Source organism: Aedes albopictus, chromosome 1 (assembly GCF_035046485.1).
Source record: "Aedes albopictus strain Foshan chromosome 1, AalbF5, whole genome shotgun sequence".
Classification (NCBI taxonomy): Eukaryota; Metazoa; Arthropoda; class Insecta; order Diptera; family Culicidae; genus Aedes; species Aedes albopictus.
The window spans coordinates 205104716-205117742 of record NC_085136.1 but is presented as its reverse complement, the minus strand read 5'-3'; the positions used below and the strand labels follow the sequence as shown (position 1 = coordinate 205117742).

The window sequence follows — 13027 nt, the reverse complement described above, 5'->3', positions numbered from 1 at the left end:
GGTTTTATCTATATATCAACCAATACTTAATAGATTTTGATGAAAATTTTATGGCATAAGCTACACATATTTTACCATTACTGGTCCAAAAATCAGCTGTTTTAGTGTACGCAGTCAGACGTTATGAAAAAATTGTATGACCAAATTTTGACCGTACCACCCTTTAACTTGTATTTCTGAGCCTCAGCTTTGATTGGAATTGTTTGTAAAAAACGCCATAATAAATTAAACAAAATGTAAACAATCACTCTAGAAGTTGAAAATATTTTATCTGTCGTTTTTGTTTAATCCAAGTATGCAGAGATAAAAATCAATACAAAAAGAGTAGTTCTGCAAAACGGCGAAGACAAAGTGGTGCTTTGTTGAAAAGCACAAGATTTCTGGGTGGCCAAAGTGAGACCAGCACAATTGTGCTGTTCCGTCCCCAAGGCGGTCCAAGTTCCATCGGAAATTGACTATTCTTAGGCGTTTTATGGTATAGAAGATTGATTTTAATTATTAAATCACTACAAAGCGTTAGTTTGTAAAAACTTAGACTTATAATCTTAACTCAAGGAACACGGTATCAGCTTGTACGAGTTTTTTTTTAAAGAACTTTGAACACCTGGGTGAATAATATTACTCCATTTTATCGAAATCATGAATTAGATTGGAACAGGGATTTTCTGTTCTTATTATCTTCTTCTTATTCACTTCTATGATTTGAATACCCTGTCAAGCTGATCTCGTGTTCCTAGATTTACAATTATACGTCTAAATTTCTGCAAACTAACACTTTCAGGGTGGCCAGCCAATTACAGATTTTGATTTCCCGGTTTTCTCCCGTTTTTTCCCGAATTTTTGAAATTTTTCCCGGTTTAAATATTGTTACTTAAATTTAAAAAAAAACCTTTCGAATCGGTTTAGGAGCTTTTCGCAATGGGAACTTTATTGGTATAGAATATCTACGTGTTTGTCATATGTTATAATAAACCAAAAAATGTCAATGGCAAAGACAACAATTATAAAAAAAAAACAGAGAAAGTGGTTTTTCAGTTACATACATTTACAGTTTTTACAAACCCTAATTTTCATTTAGAAATGGAACGACTTTGGAATTCTTAGGATTATCCTAGTAGAAACACGTATTCTATGGACAACATACATACATTTATTTGTTCAACATCATAAAGACAAGACATAATCAACAATAGTACGCCACAATACTCGGTTTGTGGCTGCCGCTCTCCATCCTCGGTCGCGCCCAATGCTCGCCAAGTCACGCTCCACCTGGTCCGCCCATCGTGCTCTCTGCGCTCCACGCCTTCTTGTGCCAACCGGATCCGTTGCAAACACCAGCTTTGCAGGGTTGTTGTCCGGCATTCTTGCAACATGCCCTGCCCAACGTATCCTTCCGGCTTTGGCCACCTTCTGGATGCTGGGTTCGCCGTAAAGTGCAGCGAGCTCGTGGTTCATTCTTCTCCGCCACACACCGTTCTCCTGCACACCGCCGAAGATCGTTCTTAGCACGCGTCGCTCGAAAACTCCGAGTGCTTGCAGGTCCTCCTCGAGCATGGTCCATGTCTCGTGCCCGTAGAGGATCACCGGTCTTATCAGCGTTTTGTACATGGTGCATTTGGTGCGTGGGTGAATCTTTTTCGACCGCAGTTTCTTCTGGAGCCCGTAGTAGGCCCGACTTCCGCTGATGATGCGCCTCCGAATTTCTCGGCTCACGTTGTTGTCAGCCGTCAGTAAGGATCCGAGGTAGACGAATTCCTCCACCACCTCGAAAGTATCCCCGTCTATCGTAACATTACTACCCAGACGGATCCGGTCGTTTTCGGTTCCGCCTACCAGCATGTACTTTGTTTTTGAGGCATTCACCACCAGTCCGACCTTTGCTGCTTCGAGTTTCAGGCGGGTGTACAGTTCTGCCACCGTTCCAAATGTTCTAGCGATAATGTCCATGTCGTCCGCAAAGCACACAAATTGACCGGATTTTGTGAAAATCGTTCCTCGGCTGTTGAGCCCGGCTCGTCGCATCACACCTTCCAGCGCGATGTTGAAGAGTAGACATGAGAGTCCGTCACCTTGTCGCAGTCCCCGGCGAGATACGAATGAACTGGATAGTTCACCCGAAACCCTTACGCAGTTTTGCACACCGTCCATCGTTGCTTTAATCAGTCTAGTCAGCTTCCCAGGAAAGCCGTTTTCGTCCATGATTCTCCATAGCTCTGCGCGGTCGATACTATCGTATGCCGCTTTGAAGTCGATGAGCAGGTGGTGCGTTGGGACCTGGTATTCACGGCATTTCTGGAGGATTTGCCGTACGGTAAAGATCTGGTCCGTTGTCGACCGGCCGTCGATGAAGCCGGCTTGATAACTTCCCACGAACTCATTTGTTTTAGGTGACAGACGACGGAAGATGATCTGGGATAGCACTTTGTAGGCAGCATTCAAAATAGTGATCGCCCTGAAGTTCTCACATTCCAAATGGTCGCCTTTCTTGTGAATGGGGCAGATTACCCCTTCCTTCCACTCCTCCGGTAGCTGTTCGGTTTCCCAGATCCTGACTATCAGCCGATGCAGACAGGTGGCCAACTTTTCTGGGCCCATCTTGATGAGTTCAGCTGCGATACCATCCTTACCAGCTGCTTTGTTGGTTTTGAGCTGGTGAATGGCATCCTTAACTTCCCTCAGCGTGGGAGTTGGTTCATTTCCGTCCTCCGCTGCACTGGCATCGTCGTTCCTTCCATTGCCGTGGGCTCCCGTGCCTACGTTCTCCACGCCGTTCAGGTGCTGATCGAAGTGCTGCTTCCACCTTTCGATCACCTCACGTCCGTCCGTCAAGAGGCCTCCGTCTTTATCCCTGCATATTTCGGCTCGCGGCACGAAGCCGTTGCGGGATGCGTTGAGCTTCTGATAGAACTTCCGTGTTTCTTGGGAACGGCACAGCAGTTCCATTTCTTCACACTCCGCTTCTTCCATGCGGCGCTTTTTCTCCCGAAAGATGCGGGTCTGCTGTTTCCGCTTCTGTTTGTAACGTTCCACGTTCTGTCGAGTCCCTTGCTGCAGCATTACCGCCCTCGCTGCGTTCTTCTCCTCCAAAACCGTTCTGCACTCTTCGTCGAACCATTCGTTACGTCGATTCCGTTCCACGTACCCGATGGTGCTCTCGGCTGCGTCGTTGATGGCTGCTTTCACTGTACTCCAGCAGTCCTCTAGAGGGGCCTCATCGAGTTCGCCCTCATCTGGCAACGCGGCTTCGAGATTCTGCGCGTATGCTGAGGCGACATCCGGTTGCTTCAGTCGCTCTAGGTTGTACCGTGGCGGTCGCCGGTACCGTACATTGTTGATGACGGAGAGTTTTGGGCGCAGTTTGACCATCACCAGATAGTGGTCGGAGTCGATGTTGGCGCCACGATAGGTCCTGACGTCGATAATGTCGGAGAAGTGCCGTCCGTCAATCAGAACGTGGTCGATTTGAGATTCCGTCTGCTGTGGTGATCTCCAGGTGTAACGATAAGGGAGGCTGTGTTGGAAAAAGGTGCTACGTATTGCCATATTTTTGGAGGCGGCGAAATCAATGAGTCGTAGGCCGTTTTCGTTCGTCTGTTGGTGGGCGCTGAACTTACCAATCGTCGGTCTGAATTCCTCCTCCTGGCCTACCTGAGCGTTCAAATCTCCTATGATGATCTTGACGTCGTGGCTTGGGCAGCGATCGTACTCGCGTTCGAGCTGCGCGTAAAATGCGTCCTTGTCATCATCAGTGCTTCCGGAGTGTGGGCTGTGCACGTTTATTATGCTGAAGTTGAAGAATCGGCCCTTGATCCTCAACCTGCACATTCTTTCGTCGATCGGCCACCAACCGATCACGCGCCTCTGCATATCACCCATCACGATGAAAGCTGTTCCCAGCTCGCGTGTGTTGCCGCAGCTCTGGTAGATGGTATGATTACCTCTAAACGTTCGCACCATGGATCCTGCAGCGCTACGATGCCGAACCCGCGATCCTTCAGTAGATCGGCGAGTATGCGGGTGCTCCCAATGAAGTTGAGAGATCGGCAGTTCCACGTACCGAGTTTCCAATCGCAAGTCCTTTTTGTTCGCTGGGGTCGTTGCCGTTGGTCTCGGTTCGTATTATTCTGTTGCTGATTTTCCGTTACAATGGTTTTTTACGGCTGGCTCGTAGGGCCTGACACCAACCCCCAACTTTCCGGAGGACCATAGTGCACAGTTGAGCTTAGAGTCCTTCCCTGGCACTCGGACGTAGATCAGCCGCCCCTAACATGGGGATCAGACGCTGTTGTGAGCCGCTCCTCCTGGAGAACAGACGCTCAGGTTTGCCGAAGCAAACCCCCCCTTCCCTGTCAGCCTACGACCAAAGTTCCCACCGGGGTTGGTTACCCGATCTTCCCTAAGGTTGCTCATAGTTTCCGGCCGGTACCGCGTGGAGGTAGGGATAGGAGTTGCTGGGCAGAGGCTAGTGGATCACAATGGGATCTGAATTGCGCAGCATACCCAGCCTTTACCGTGCCATTCTATGGACAAATAAAAATTTCGTAATTTGATTATAGGAGGATTTCCAGAAGAAACTCCTGGAGGATTCCCCAAAAGTTCTATTGTAGAAATACCAGAACGAAATCTTGGAGAAATTTTAAAGACCATTCTGGAGGAAATCCAGCAGCTTCGTGGAGAATTCCCCGATCAAAGTCATGGATGATTTCCAGAAGAAACTCATACAGAATACAAGTTAATAGCAGACACTCCGAATTCCAGAAGGAACTTCTGGAGGAATCTTAGAAGTACTTTCTGGGGAATTTCAGAAAAAAAATCTTAGAATAACATCTATAGAATCTTTTAAAAGAAAGCTCAAAGGAACTCCTGGAGGAATGTTAGTTCAACAATCGCTGTTACTAGAAACCGTGGAAAGGTGATATGACCCACTAGTTATATAAAAATACACGTCACGGTCTTTATCACGGTTATGATTTATTTGGTCACGATGACCACCCCACGCAATAGTAAGGGTCATGCGCATACGTCAACGATCGTTCAATATTAAACGTGTCAGAGCATTGATTGTTTAGTTAACCGTGAAAACCGACATTCCTACGAAAATTATCGCACGCCCCCCTACTGAAAATACCGAGCGACCCGCGAAAATAGTCGCGAGCTTCTGGTTCCGCATTCTACACTCGCATCACCATCACTGTTACCTGAATATCGTCGGCAACTCGAAACGTCTCGAGCGATTATGTTTCTGCATATGCATATGGAATATTCCACGCTCACGTTTTCATCACTCTACCGAGAGAACCAACCGACCCACGAAAATAGTCGCTAGCTTTTCACAGTATTGAACTTAGAGTATAAAGTGCCCCACACAATGCATACGTTTGCGTGTGCGTGACAGTAGTTTGACACATTTCCCATGGGAAAACTGTCAAAAAACGCAAACCTCGACGGAACGGACGCTATGTGTTCCAGACTTAAGGAGAATAAACTATCAAGCATGAATAACCATTAGTGAGTTATGTGTTTTACTAAGAGTAGTCTCATGTAATCCCTGTGATTGGCGACCGTTAAGGTAATTTAGTCAATCAAGTATTTTTAATTTTGCAATTACTTTCTTGTTATCGCTTCAATATTAGGTCAGCACCAGAGCTTACTTACCTTACCAATCAGGCTAAGGCCGGGGTGGCCTCTGGCTGTACATAATAGCCGTCTCCATTCCACTCGGTCCATGGCTGTTTGTCTCCAGTTCCGCACTCTGCGTAGGGTCCACAGATCGTCCTTCACTTGGTCGACCCACCTAGCTCGCTGCGCTCCACGTCTTCTTGTACCGGTCGGATGACTCTCGAGAACCATTTTAGTCGGGTTGCTATCCGACATCCTGATGACGTGACCCGTCCACCGTAGCCTCCCGAGTTTCGCGGTATGGACGATGGTTGGTTCTCTCAACAGCTGACGTAACTCGTGGTTCATTCGCCTTCTCCATGTCCCGTATTCCATCTGCACTCCGCCGTAGATGGTACGCAACACTTCTTCTTCTTCTTCTTGGCGTAACGTCCTCACTGGGACAAAGCCTGCTTCTCAGCTTAGTGTTCTATGAGCACTTCCACAGTTATTAACTGAGAGCTTCCTCTGCCAATGACCATTTTGCATGTGTATATCGTGTGGCAGGCACGAAGATACTCTATGCCCAAGGAAGTCAAGGAAATTTCCTTTACGAAAAGATCCTGGACCGACCGGGAATCGAACCCGTCACCCTCAGCATGGTCAAGCTGAATACCCGTGCGTTTACCGCCTCGGCTATATGGGCCCTTATGGTACGCAACACCTTCCGTTCGAAAACTCCAAGGGCGCGTTGGTCCTCTGCACGTAGGGTCCATGTTTCGTACCCATAGAGGACGACCGGTCTAATCAGCGTTTTGTAGATAGTTAACTTCGTGTTACGGCGAACTTTATTCGCAGAGTTTTGCGGAGTCCAAAGTAAGCACGATTTCCTGCCACAATGCGCCTCTGTCCCACTCGTGTTTATCCTCGCTCTTCTTATTACACCTTCTAACGCAATATTGAACAGCAAGCACGAAAGACCATCACCTTGCCGTGACCCTCTGCGAGATTCGAAGGGACGCGAGAGTGTCTCTGAAACTCGAACTACGCACATCACTCGATCCATCGTCGCCTTGATCAATCGTATCAGTTTATCCGGGAATCTGTATTCGTGCATAATCTGCCATAGCTGTTCTCGATCGATTGTATCATACGCCGATTTGAAATCGATTAACAAGTGATGTGTGGGCACGTTGCATTCGCGGTATTCCTGCAACATCTGGCGGATGGCGAACATCTGATCCGTTGTAGCGCGTTCACCCATGAATCCAGCCTGATATTGCCCCACGAACTCTCTAGCAATCGGTGATAGACGGCGGCATAACATTTGAGAGAGTATCTTGTAGGCAGTGCTCAGTAGTGTGTTCGCGCGGTAGTTCCCGCAATCTAACTTGTCGCCCTTTTTGTAGATGGGACGCACGATAACTTCCATCCATTCCTCCGATAATAGGGTCTTGTACCATTTGGGCAGGTGTACCTATTTTGGGCACTTGCCGCTATAACTTAGTCAATTTCAAACCGATTGATTTGAATTTTTGTACAGAGTTAGATACTGTACGTACCCAACTCTATACAAAATTTCAAATGATTCGGTTTGAAATTGACTTAGTTCTAGCGGCAAGTGCCCAAAATAGGTACACCTGCCCAAATGGTACAAGACCCTACTTTCTCCTCCCAAATCTTGGTAATGACCCAGTGTAGTGCTCTCACCAGTGCTTCTCCACCGTATTTTAGAAGCTCGCTTGGTAGTTGATCTGCTCCAGTGGCTTTGTTGTTTTTCAACCGGCCAACCTTCTCCTCAATCTCTTGGAGGTTAGGGGCTGGGAATCTTTCGTCCTGCGCACGTACTCCTAGATCTGTTACCACGCCATCTTCGGTGCTTGCAGCGTCGCCATTGAGGTGCTCATCGCAATGCTGCCGCAACCTCTCGACCACCTCACGCTCGCTCGTGAGAATATTTCCGTGATTATCTCGACACATGTCGGCTTGTGGCACTAAGCCTCTGCGCGAGCGGTTTAGCTTCTCTTAGAACTTTCGTGTGTCCTTAGCGCGGTACATCTCTTCCATCGCTTCGTGATATCGTTCTTCCTGCTGGCGGTTCTTCATCCGGAAGACTGAGCTCTGCCTGTTCCGCGCCTGTCTGTAACGTGCCTTATTCGCTCTCGTACGGTGTTGCAGCATTCTCGCCCATGCTCCGTTCTTCTCGTGTTTCAACTGTTCACATTCGCCGTCGTACCAGTTGTTTCTGTGATTCGGAGTCGCGAAGCCTAGTGCTGCAGCCGAGGTACTACCGATGGCGGATCGGATGTCCCTCCATCTTCAAGTGTAGCTGCGCCAAGCTGCTCTTCCGTTGGTAGGGCCACTGCTAACTGCTGCGCGTAATCCTGAGCCACATCTTCGTTACGCAGCTGCTCGATGTTGAGCCGCGGCGTACGGTTTCGACGTGTAGTGATAACTGTCGAAAGTTTTGAGCGCATGCATACAGCGACTAAGTAGTGATCCGAATCTATATTCGCACTGCGGTATGTGCGGACATTGGTTATATCCGAGAAGAAGTTACCGTCGATTAGAACGTGGTCGATTTGATTTTCTGTTTGATGGTCGGGTGATCTCCAGGTGGCTTTGTGGATATTTTGCGGAGGAAGAAGGTGCTTCAGATTACCATATCACGGGAGGCTGCAAAGTTTACGCATCGCTGGCCGTTATCATTCGATACGGCGTGCAGGCTGTTTCACCCGATTACCGGTCTGTACATTTTCTCCCTTCTTCACCGTTCATGTAGCCGACAACAATTTTCACGTCACGCGGCGAGCAACTATCGTATGTTTGCTCTAACTGCGCGTAGAACGCTTCTTTCTCGTCATCAGGTCTCCCTTCGTGTGGGCAGTGGACGTTGATGATGCTGTAGTTGAAGAAACGGCCCATAACTCTCAACATGCACATGTCGCATCTTGCCCAATACTATAAATACTGTTCCCAGATCATTGGTGGTGCCACAGCTTTGGTAGAAGGTAGCGGCTCGATGTCCACTTTTCCACACTTTCTGTCCAGTCCAACAAAGTTCCTGCAACGTCACGATGTCGAAGTTGCGGGGATGCAGTTCGTCGTAAATTATCCTGTCGCATCCTGCGAAACCTAGTGATTTGCAATTCCATGTAGTATGGAGAATAAGCCGAATGCCAAGGACGGACGGATGATGTGGAACCATAAGAAGGTCAAGAACCTAAGGAGTCATGTCGATGAGCCGTCTGTCTCTCGGAACCATGTCAGGGCGTCAAAAGGTATGGAACTACCAATAGTCCCAACGGAACATATCACCATCCGAAAAACGTTTTCATTCATTTTTGTCTGCGTCGCGTGTCATGGCGTTAGAAAGTTCGAACAAAAATTGGGCGGAAACAACTGGCGTATATTACCTTACCTTACCGGCCAGGCTAAGGTCTGAGCGGCCTCTGCTGTACATAGTAACCGTTTCCATTCTACGGTCCATGGCTGTGTGTCTCCAGTTCCGCACTTTGCAAAGGGTCCGCAAATCGTCCTCCACTTGATCGACCCACCTAGCTCGCTGCGCACCACATCTTCTTGTACCGATCAGATGGCTCTCGAGAACCATTTTAGTGGGGTTGCTATCCGACATCCTGATGACGTGACCCGCCCACCGTAGCCTCCCGATTTTCGCGGTGTGGACGATGGTTGGTTCTCTCAGCAGCTGTTGCAGCTCGTGGTTCATTCGCCTTCTCCAATTCCCGTCTTCCATATGCACTCCGCCGTAGATGGTACGCAACACCTTCTGTTCGAAAACTCGAAGGGCGCGTTGGTCCTCTGCATGTAGGGTCCATGCTTTGTGCCCATAGAGGACTAGGGTAACGGTCGAATTTTGGACCCCTAGAGGACATTAGTTTGAATTTAAGTCAAAATCAGCCAGATTCAGCGGATGTTGCACTTAATGATGATGTTAGTATGATCGTTAAGGCCTTCACTGTCAGTTAAAAATACCTACAAGGTCATTTCTGGCTTAAAATTTAATGAAAATAACTTATTTTTGAAGCATCAGTTTTCACTGTTTTGGACACCCCAATGTATTTTGGACCCTCTTCAGTATATATTTTGGACACCCGGTGTTTAAATCCGTTTGAAACTATTTTCAACGAATCTGCCACTTGAATATGCTGGATCATATCCTAATTACTTGATCGACAAAGGCCGATTAGACGAATTTTGCGAATTTAATGCGCTAGAATGGAAAATGTTTTTGTTTACATCTGCAAGTTTCCTCAGCGCCATATTCTCTTTTTGTAAACACGTTACGACACTCGCATGGATGACGAAATTAACAAAAGTTAATTTCAAGGCAAATAATTATATTTCCAGTGAGGAAATGATTGCTACCCATGCAGAGCAGTCTAATTCAGCGAACGATTCTAAAAACTTTCGTCATCTCTTCATTAAACCTGTGAAAGTTGTGATAATACGATCCAGGGGGTCCAAAATATATGGGGGTCCAAATTATATTGGTTACCCTACTGGTCCAATCAGCGTTTTGTAGATAGTTAACTTCGTGTTACGACGAATTTTGTTCGATCGTAGAGTTCTGCGGAATCAAAAGTAAGCACGATTTGCTGCCACAATGCGCCTCTGAATTTATATGCTGGTGTCGTCTTCGGCGGTCACCAGTGAGCACAAGTACACGAATTCTTCAACTGCCATCATGTACTTTGCCTTCGGCACATTAATAACTAATCCGAATCGCCTGGTTTTGAAACCCTATATTCATCCAATTTGCTATGATTCACGTTGTGGTGGTCATTTGTAGGATTTGTTTGGCCTAATATTGATCATGTCTAATGGGACCTTAATAAGTACATCACAAATATTTGGTTAAACAAACCCGACCAAAAGCCAACACAACGTGAATCATGGCAACCTTGGATGAATGTCGGACTGCAATGACAAATATTTGGCATAACGACGAACAGTCTAATGCCGTTTTTCTTTATTAACCTGGGTTGGAACTGGATTGGTGGAAAATGTGTAAACAAACAACGTCAAACAAACTTTAGTACAAGCGAAACCGAAGTCGGGTTGGGGTTGAAACTGTGATCTCATCCAGTTTCAACCCAGGTTGGAACTGGATCAAAAAGAAAAACGGCATAATTCTTCATTACACCAACAAAGCTAGTCATGAAAATGTTTGACACTTCTCACGTCATTTTGACAGACCAACCACATGCACGAAAAAGACGGATCATATATTCTACTTTATCGATCTTGTTGCCGTCCTTTTCATGCTCATTTTACATCTGTCAAACTGACCTGAGAGTTGTCAGTCATTTTGAGGTTAGGTTCGTTGGTGTAATGAAGAATGGCACCTTTAGAACGGATTCGGATTTACCGATCCAAAATATGTTGGAAACACATAAGTTTGTCTCTATGGCAAAAAAAAAAGTTTCGTTGTGTTAGCACACTAGGAAGCGTTGGCGAAGAAAAATTCAACCATGGTATTTGATAGCCAAACCTACCATGCTGGCGCATATTCAACCCTATTCAACCCATTTCTCCTACATCTTGGGTATTTCCCACGTCTAGTCGCCTTGAAATTTGAAATAATTATGCCCAATAAATTGCATACCAGCACCAGGATACTAAAACATATCATCCCACAAGTTTGGGGGCGTCCATAAATGACGTAGCTTTTTTAAGCGATTTTTAATACCCCCCTCCCCCCTCGTAGCATTTCATCACAAATTCGGATACCCCCCTACAAATGACGTAGCTTGTTAAACACCCCCCCCCCCCCCTTTCAAAATTTTGTTATGCCAAAAAGCAAAAAAAAAATCTAAACTTAGTTCGGATTTCAATTTTAACTTGTATGTTTAACGAATATTATGTAAAAACAACAAAAGCAAGAACACATTGTCGACTGCATGGTTCAGATCGCCGACATCAAGACCATAGGTGCAACCAGTGGAGATTATCACCAAAGCTAATGACTCAATAAACCACCCATCGTTCTGCTTGATGCCGAAGAACAGCATTTGCATTATATGCATTTTATTTCATTTCCTTTTTTGTGTGTTACAATTAGTTTTACATTGCAAGAGATCCTACTTTGAGTATTACAACTTTTATTACAATTTGATTAACATTTTGGTTGTTTTTGTTTCTTTTGATTTGGGTTCTAATTTACATTTTGGCTAGCTTAGCACTTGTTATTTTAATTTATTAATTTGATAACCTACCTAGTACCGAAGAACAGGAAGTTGAAGCTTCGGAAGGTAATCTATATTGCAATCTGTAAACTGTAATCTGTTAGGAATATCAAATTGGTTTCGTTTGCATTAAATGCACCATGACATTTGAGGGATCCTGCAGTAGTTTTTTCTAAAATTTCTTTTTGCAGTTGATTCTTTAATTCCTCAAGGAGCTTCCTTTGGGATTCCCATTTTTGAGAATTCCTCGCTTATTAATTCCTCCAGCATTTCCTTCAGAGATCTCTCCAAGAATTCCTTCCAGAGTTTTTTTCTTAGATTCCACCAAAAGTTCCTTCTGAGATTTCCCCGGGAGTTTTTTAAAGGTTTTTATTGAAGTTTATTGAAGGTTTCCTTCAGGAGTTCTTTCTTTGGGGAAATTAAGCCACTGTGTCCAATAACCTGAACTTTCTCTGTGGCTGAACTTTTGTGGCATTCCTCCCATAGTTCCTTCAGGAATACCTCCAGGATTTCTTTCTTAGATTTCACCAGGAGTTCTATCTGGATATCTTCCAGGATTCCACAAAATATATTTTCGAGATTCCTTCAGAAATTACTTCCGGGATTCCATCAAAAATTTCTTTCTGCAGAAATTGAACCAAGAGTTCCTTCTAAGACTCTACAAATAGCTCCTTCTGAGATTCTTCCAGGAGTTGCTTCTGAAATTCTTCTGGAAGTTCCTTCAAGGAATCCTTCTGAGATTCCTCCAAATTCTTTTGGAATGTTTTCATAAGTTTGTTTTTCTCTGTAATTCCCAGTGGGAATTCCTGTGGAAATGTTGTCCTTTTTCTGTTGGGAAAACCTATAAAGAACGCTATGAGAAATTCCTTACAAAGTTGCTAGAGGAGCTCCTTAAGAAATTATTGGAGGAATTCTTCGAGGAAGTCCTGTAGAAACTATATAAGGAACTCCTCGAATAATGCCAGAACTTAGATTTTTTTCCTTTGCAACCTTAGCGGTGTGCAGTGCTCTATAGCAAGCAGCAAACTATTGATTTTTTTCTGTATACACAACACATTATTCTTTACGCAGGATTCCAATACCATTTTCTCAGATACAGTTGTTGCGTAGGATAGTTGCATGTCTTATGGAAGGAAGCTAGCATTCGTGTCAATTATTTGTTATTTACATTAATGTGAATGGAAAAAAAATCTTGCAATTTGTGTTAACTTTGAATTACT

At 45.3% G+C, this 13027-nt stretch overlaps 1 protein-coding gene across 1 annotated transcript in view; it reads right to left on the bottom strand.

Annotated features, from left to right (window-relative positions):
- LOC109431943 (tyrosine-protein phosphatase 99A) overlaps positions 1-13027 on the bottom strand; it is a 586380-nt gene that overhangs the window by 258243 nt on the left and 315110 nt on the right. The window lies entirely within an intron of this gene.